The 6,893-nt window shown below is 50.3% G+C and overlaps 1 protein-coding gene across 4 annotated transcripts in view; it reads left to right on the top strand.

Annotated features, from left to right (window-relative positions):
• SLC29A1 (solute carrier family 29 member 1 (Augustine blood group)) overlaps positions 1-6,893 on the top strand; it is a 55,103-nt gene that overhangs the window by 8,870 nt on the left and 39,340 nt on the right. For 3 of the 4 annotated variants that reach the window (XM_019549648.1, XM_019549650.1, XM_019549647.1), the window contains one exon: positions 3,818-3,977. The gene's annotated coding sequence lies outside the window, so the exon portion shown is untranslated. Of the gene's footprint in view, positions 1-447; positions 538-3,817; positions 3,978-6,893 lie in introns of those variants that run through there. The other variant, XM_019549649.1, reaches the window with a different exon arrangement.

Below are 6,893 nucleotides of genomic sequence, written 5' to 3'. Positions count from 1 at the left end.
AGGTTTTAAAGGAACAGCCACCAGCTGGAAGGGCTCACTTTTAAATGGCAGCATCAAATGAGGTGCAGAAATCAGCAAGGAGGGAGCTCTGACGTGTGGTTTTCAGTGGCGCTAACCTCTACCAGTGCCCCATGGCACCTGCAAGTTCAGGCCTGTGCTGTAGTTTCTTAAGTGTCATCTCATGGGTGATGTTGACTGGGCCTGCAGCCCTGGGGTGGGGAGAGCTGTCTTGGACCACCAGGAATGGGAGAAGGAGTCCTGAAAAAACAGGGAGATGCTAGAGAGGCCCCTCAGAGCTGCAGGCAGTTGCCCTGGAGGCTCTGTGTGAGGTAGGCGCCATTATGGCTCCCCGCCCCCGACTTTAGCAGCCTTTTTCTCTCCAGGCCATCCGTCTCCTCCTCCCTGTGTTTATGAGCATGGCTGGGCTCCAGCAGACACTCTGTATAAAGAGCTCTGCTCCTTCTCAGCACACAGGCTTCAGCAGCCAAGGCACTGGCACTGATGAGCACAGGCTTAATGGACTGGGTGACCTTGGAGGTATGTGCTGCTCTTGCCACCACCCCACTGCACTCACTGAGCAGGTTTGTCATCTCCCAGCTCTGCCAGTGCCCTGGGGGTGGCAGGTGGCTGCCAGGAGCTGGGTTTCTATGGAGCACCCTTAGGGCCTGGGATACAGGGTGCCCTGGGCTTCCCTGGTCCTGACTGAGCTGCCTGGCAGGGCACTACAGGTGGGCTGGCCAGACTAGGAGCTTGGCTCTGGGTTTTCTATGCCCAGGGGGTTGGGACTTTGAGTCCAGTGACTTGTTTCCTGTGCAGTTGCTGGTCAGGGATGCCCTTCACAGCCTCCCATGGGCTCCATGGCAAACTGGAGCCACAATACAAACATGGGCACAGCATTGGATGTAACAAGTTGGCAGAAGTCTCAGCTTGGCTATGTCCAGGGGCACAAATGTGCCTTGAGGTTTTGTTCCCCTGTTGTATGCATGTAATGCTTGGGAGCCAGTTGTGGGCAGTGGAGGTAGAGAGAGCCTTCACACTATCGCCTCAGCCCCAGCCCTGCAGCCCCATGTCACTCAGTAACCAGCCACTTGGTGACCTGGAGGGGTAATTGGTGTCATTAGTCAGTTAATTATTGTAAGAGAGCGCAAAGGTGCAGTCAGTGTTGGCAAGGGAGAGGGGCAAGGCTGAAAGTGGGCAAGGGAGTGTACAGCTAAGGGTGATCTAGAGAAGGGGTGCTGGGATGGGCTGAGAGGTTTGAGTGAGGATGATTGTGGGTGTTAGAAATAGAATATTGTTAGAAATGCACAGCTCGGATCTTGCACCTGATAAAAAAGAGATACTGCTAAAGACTTCTTTGTTTCTCAGTCCTGCCACAGCCTTTTTCATGCTAATTGTAGTTTCTCCCCCTCACCTATTTTAAGTTTTTCTCATGCGGATTGCAGAAGCCAAAATTCAATTATCTGTGTCTTTGAAAGGGGGGGTGGGGAAAGTAAACTTTTGGTGACCTGTTGTAGTTTCTGAGCATGCTTAATTAGCTGATGCATATTTACCTCTCCGCTCTGTATACTTAAGTAGTTAATTATACTATACATGCAATGTATGTAGTGATGTAACTTACATGTATGCTTGTATGAAACAAAAGTAAGCTGTAAGAGTTCCTGTTTCTGCACACGTGCCCAGGACAGAGAAAATAAATTTCGCTTGCAAATACCAATGCTTGGTCAGAGTAATCTGAGTACCTGACTCTGCTCTGACCTTTGTTTGCAAACAAATATCACCTTTGTGCCGTTTAATGTATGTGTGTCTGTGATTTTTTTGCGGGCCTCCAGAGAAATGAACCGCTTTATGCATCATGGGTGTGGGGAGGGAGGGAGGCTGGGAGCATTGGATCCAAGGGTGGCGTGTTGAGGAGAGGATGCCATAGACATCATCTGTGACAGAAGCAACTCTTCCAGCAGTCTGCAAATGGAGTGGAGAGAAATACCCCTGCAGGAAGCTGTCCCAGCAGCTGAAAGCCCATGTCTTTGATCCATAGAGGGGACCCCTTGAGTCTTAATGACTGGGGGAAGTGGGCCTGGCCTGGCCTGGAGCACTGTGCCTCCAATAGTCTCAGCATTGAGGCTCCCTGCCCCTCAAAACCTTTCACTCCCCTCAACCTGCAGGTGCACCAGATTCCCCTGGCAACTGTAGAGAAAACTGAGGCTTACTTAAGCTGGCTTCAAGCTAGCCACCTGAGCCAGGCTCATGCCACACAGCTGTGGGTGGGAACTGGTCTGAGCTGCCCTGAGGGCCCCCTCACAGGGTTGCACACTGACTTACAGACCATGTGAATTTGTTTCTGCTGGCTGAGCTAGAAAGGCAGAACTCACAGCCTATGCAGCACCTCCCTCCCAGTGCACCACAGGCTGCAACCAGCTCCCATGGGGATGGCTGGGATCCCACAGGACCTCAGCCAGAGGAGCATTGGTGCCAGAGGGAAGGCACCAGCAGCTCCCGCCCAGGCAGGGGAGGGAGTCAGCAGCTGTGAGTCTGTCCATGCCCATCCCTGAAATATCTGGTGATTCCCTCACTGGGCTGAAGGCTGGGAGTGACCACTTTCCTGACACCCCTCTGCAACTCCATCACCATCATCAAGCCCTTAAAGGCACAACAGGCTGCCTCCTCTGTGCTCTGGGCCAAGGGCTGCACACTGAGTGCTCTCGCCCCCAAGCTGATGCCTGGCACACTTTGCTCCCCTGTCTCTGCCCTTGGGGGATATAGCTTGCAAAAGACTGCTTTTGCAAGGGAGGGCTATCTTTGTATGCACAGGCAGTTTCTGCTGTTCCCCAGCAGAGGGCAGCCATCACATGCTCTGGCCTTGACACTGGACTCCCCCTGCCCCCCTTCAAAGGACATGGAGTTTAGGAGTAAAGAGAGGAGTCAGAGCCTGTGGCAGGTCCAGTTCCTCCAGTACATGACCTGAACTGAATGAGGGGATGGGGACAGAAATACCAAAGGGAGCCATGCAGGGTGCATGTCTGTAGTCTCCCCAGAAATCCAGCTGCACCTCCTTGACATTGAACCCCTTGACATTTGGGGTTTGAAAGAGGATGGACCTGGACTGTTCTCAGTGGGGACAGATGACAGAACAAGGAGTAACAGTCTCAAGTTGCAGCAAGGGAAGTTTAGGTTAGATATTAGGAAGAATTTTCTCACTAGGAGGGTACTAAAACCCTGGAACAGGTAACACAGGGAGGTGGTGGAATCTCCATCCTTGGATGTTTTTAAGACCTAAATAGACAAATCCTTGGCTGGGATGATGTAGTTGGGGATGGTCCTGCTTTGAGCAGGGGGTTGGACTAGATGACTTCCTGACACCCCTTCCAGCCCTCATTTTCTATAATTCCTCAGAGAAGGAGTGGGAGCCCCTGGGCTGGACTGAGCCATTGAGGGGTTGGGGGTGCAGCAGGGCCCTTCCTCCCCAGGGCAGATTGCCTAGCACCTCTGGGGGATTTTTCCATTCCACATTTCTTTGATGATTTGAAGCCTGGCTTTTATCAACAGCTGCTTCCAGCAAAGAGAAGCAAGCACCTAGGCTGTGCTGGCTCATAGCAGCTGGCAGACTTCCCATTCCTAACTGTCAGTTAGATAAAGGAAGGCTTACTGTGGAGCCCCACCACTGCTACAGCAGCTAAGGAGGGCCTGTGTTTGCAGAGAGCCTGAAACAGTTGCTCTTAGAGCCAGGAGCAGCTCCTCCCACCTAATGAGGTGTTGATTAGAAGGCCTAGGGAGGATCCTGTGACCAGCAGCCTCAGTCTTCTTAATTATGTCACTGCAGGGTGATTTGTGCAAGACAGCAGTGGGGCAGTTACGCCATGAAGATTTACAGGGCTTCCTGTACGTGGTGAGAAAGTGACGAAAATCAAGCTGTGGGCAGAGCATCATAACACCATCCTTCCCAGATCTCAGCCTAGGAGAGAGAACTCCACTTGCCTAAGGTGAGTTTCCCATCTGCCCTGCTGCTTCTTCCGCTGTGTTTGCATCCTTCTTAGAGGGGAAGTTTAAGAATAGCGTGTCTTGTGTCTGGGCAAGGGGTTTGACTGGAGGACCCTTGAGATCCTTCCCACTGCCAATTCTGTGATTTTTTTTTTTTTTTTGCAAAAAGTAAGTAGCAGAAATAAAATGTTGTTTCACTCCTGCACCTGACCTTCCCCCAGACCTAAAATAGCCCCAGGAGATGCTTATGTTTATTTTTATTAACAATTGAACCATCTACAGCTGTTAAAGTCTTGTTTAAACTGGATTTCTAGGTCCCTGCTAGTGAGTTTATTTCCCCTTGGCTGGTGGTTAATAACCCGCTGGCTATTGAAATCGTTCCAGCACATCTTGTATTTTCCTGAGAAGGGCTGATTAAAGTGTTCCTCCTTTCATAAGGACAGAAGTGAAAAAGATAGTGCTCTTCCTCCCTGTCATCAATATGCAGAGTACGTCTGCTGCCCATCTTCCCTCCTGGCTCATTCCTTCTCTCTGTTAAGCATGCTGTCACTTTGTCAGCAGCTCCTTGCTTCCCTGCACTATTTGTAGCTGCTGATGAGGAGGTGTTTTCTCCTGGAGATGGGGGAAACACCTGCCATGCCACTCAACCTGTCTCCCCCAGGCTAGGGCAGGAATAGTATTCCCTCTATCACAGGATAAAGGCAGAGGCAGCTGCTGCCGACTGTGTAGCGCAGGGGTGGGCAATTATTTCGGGCAAAGGGCCACTTACTGAGTTTTGGCAAGCCATTGAAGGCCACATGACAGGCAGCCAGGGGTGGATAAATATTAATTTTTCTCAATTTTTTAGGGGCCCTGTGGGCCAGATAGAATGGCCTGGTGGGCTGCATCCAGCCTGCATGCGGGCTGCATTTGGCCCACCCCTGGCGTAGCACACTGTCTGCTGAGGGAGCTCCAAAGATATGTGGTATATGAGTGCTCCTGGCTCTGTTCCCACTGAGGGCAGTCCAGCTCACCCTCTTCCCCATTGGGCCCAGTCAACACCAGGTGTGCTTGTGTGACTAGATTCTGGGTCTCGTGACTCGGTTGCAGGAGGGTGTACCATGGGAGCCTGGGGGTGGGTTCCCTGGTCCAGAGGACACAAGCTGCAGGAGAGCGTTTTACAAGACTAGTTTTATGACCCAACTTTCATGTTAATGGGATGCTAATGATGCAGGCTTCCTGCTGCTGCCACCTTTGCTCTTGCAGACCTTGTTCCTTGGGATTGTGCCCACAGGCTCATCTTGCAGTAAATGCACCTGAAGAAACCCTGAGTTGAATTTGGTGCTGACAGGTGCCAGGCTGAGCTCTGGAGACAGAAGGCCTGTATGGACAGGCCCCGGTAGTTTCCCACAGTCCTGCCCAAAAGGGACTCTGTCTAGTGGGGAGCTCTGTCTTAGCAGCCCATTCACTCCCTGGCCTTGGCTGAGGCTAACAGCAAGTGGACCAACAAGCGCTAATTGCGATGGTGGCTTATGCGCAGCTCCTGATCCCTGCCCTGTAGGCTGTCCAGTGCTTGTTATCTAGGCTCTGTTTTGGGACAGGATGACAGGAGAGAGTTGTTATTACAAATGTTTATGAGGTCCAGTATAGGGTGCTAAGTCCCATCCAAGTCAGCTAGAACAGCAACACTAGATCCTTCAGGTGTGCTGGGAGGAAAGCTGGCTTCATGAGCCAGAAGCAGCTTTGGGATCTCACACAAAAGGGTTCTACTTGGGGACAAAGTACAAAGGATTCTAGACGTGCTGAGTTCATACTAATATTGACCAGCTCCCAGGGCTATACAAACTAAATATTGACCAAGGGGAAAAATAACACTTGAGATTGTGTTGTTCAGTGCTCAGGGCAAAATTCATTTTCTTGTGTTGCCCTCAAAAAAAAAACCCAACAATGAACAGGTGCTGCGTTTGCATCTCCGTTTTGTATCTTGTTGCTGTGGTGGCAAACGCTGAATGGTTAAAACAGGAGGAAGACTTTTTTTATGAAATGTTTTTATGCATGTTGATTGCAAAAGGAGAGCAGTAGCATAGCTGATTTTTGAGGAACCTACAGTAGCAAGACCTCCTCTGTAATGTGCTTTGAGATTTGGCTGGTATGCTGCTTTTCAAAAGTTAGGCTGTACCACAACCAATGTTGGAAATAGTGCAAGAAAGGCACCAGAGAAGAATAACTCCTTTCCTACCCCTCCTCAGCTTCTAGAGAGGGTGGCCATTTGTTGCTGACCTACAGGAGAAACAAGTAGGATAACATGAAATTATCCCAGCTGTGTTTGTGAGGGTATTGTGATGATCACACTACAAGGGGAAACCAGAAATGCGCAGGCTCCCAGGCACTCTTACATGACTAAGCCCAGAGCCTGGACAAGCTAGGAAGAGATCAGAAGAGGTCTGATTTTTCCCTTACGATTTGTTTTGGGGCTGTGATCCACAACATGGTCTAGCTCTATGTATTATAGCCATACAATCATTCAGGAAGGCACTGAAAGAGAGCTTTATAAAAGCACTAATTTTATCCAAGTTTCAGTAAAGGCACCTACAGTTTCTGTGGGGGTGTGTTCCTTAGCAGCTTATGTTTAGACACAGTGTTCTGGTGGTGAAACTTTTGACGCTCAAGTCTTGGAGTAACCTTGCTCTGTTCTTGGAGGCTGGTGCGGGAGATCTTATTGGAGAGAGACAGAGAAACCTTTCTTGAGTAGAACTTGAGCTTGTGTGCGAATTAGGTGAAGTTGGCAGGCTGCATGTGACTCATTCACCTCTTAATAAGCTCTCTTGGACACAGGGACACATCTGACACTCCCTTCAGATCTGGGGCTGCTGAAAAGAATTAGTGCCAGGGCCTTCAATTGCACTCCTGTCTCTTTCTGTGAAACGTTACTCAAAGAC

This window comes from Crocodylus porosus, unplaced genomic scaffold (assembly GCF_001723895.1).
Source record: "Crocodylus porosus isolate Cpor-Errol unplaced genomic scaffold, CroPor_comp1, whole genome shotgun sequence".
In the NCBI taxonomy this organism is placed as follows: Eukaryota; Metazoa; Chordata; order Crocodylia; family Crocodylidae; genus Crocodylus; species Crocodylus porosus.
Note: the sequence above shows the minus strand (reverse complement) of the source record. Positions and strands in the feature narration are given on the sequence as shown.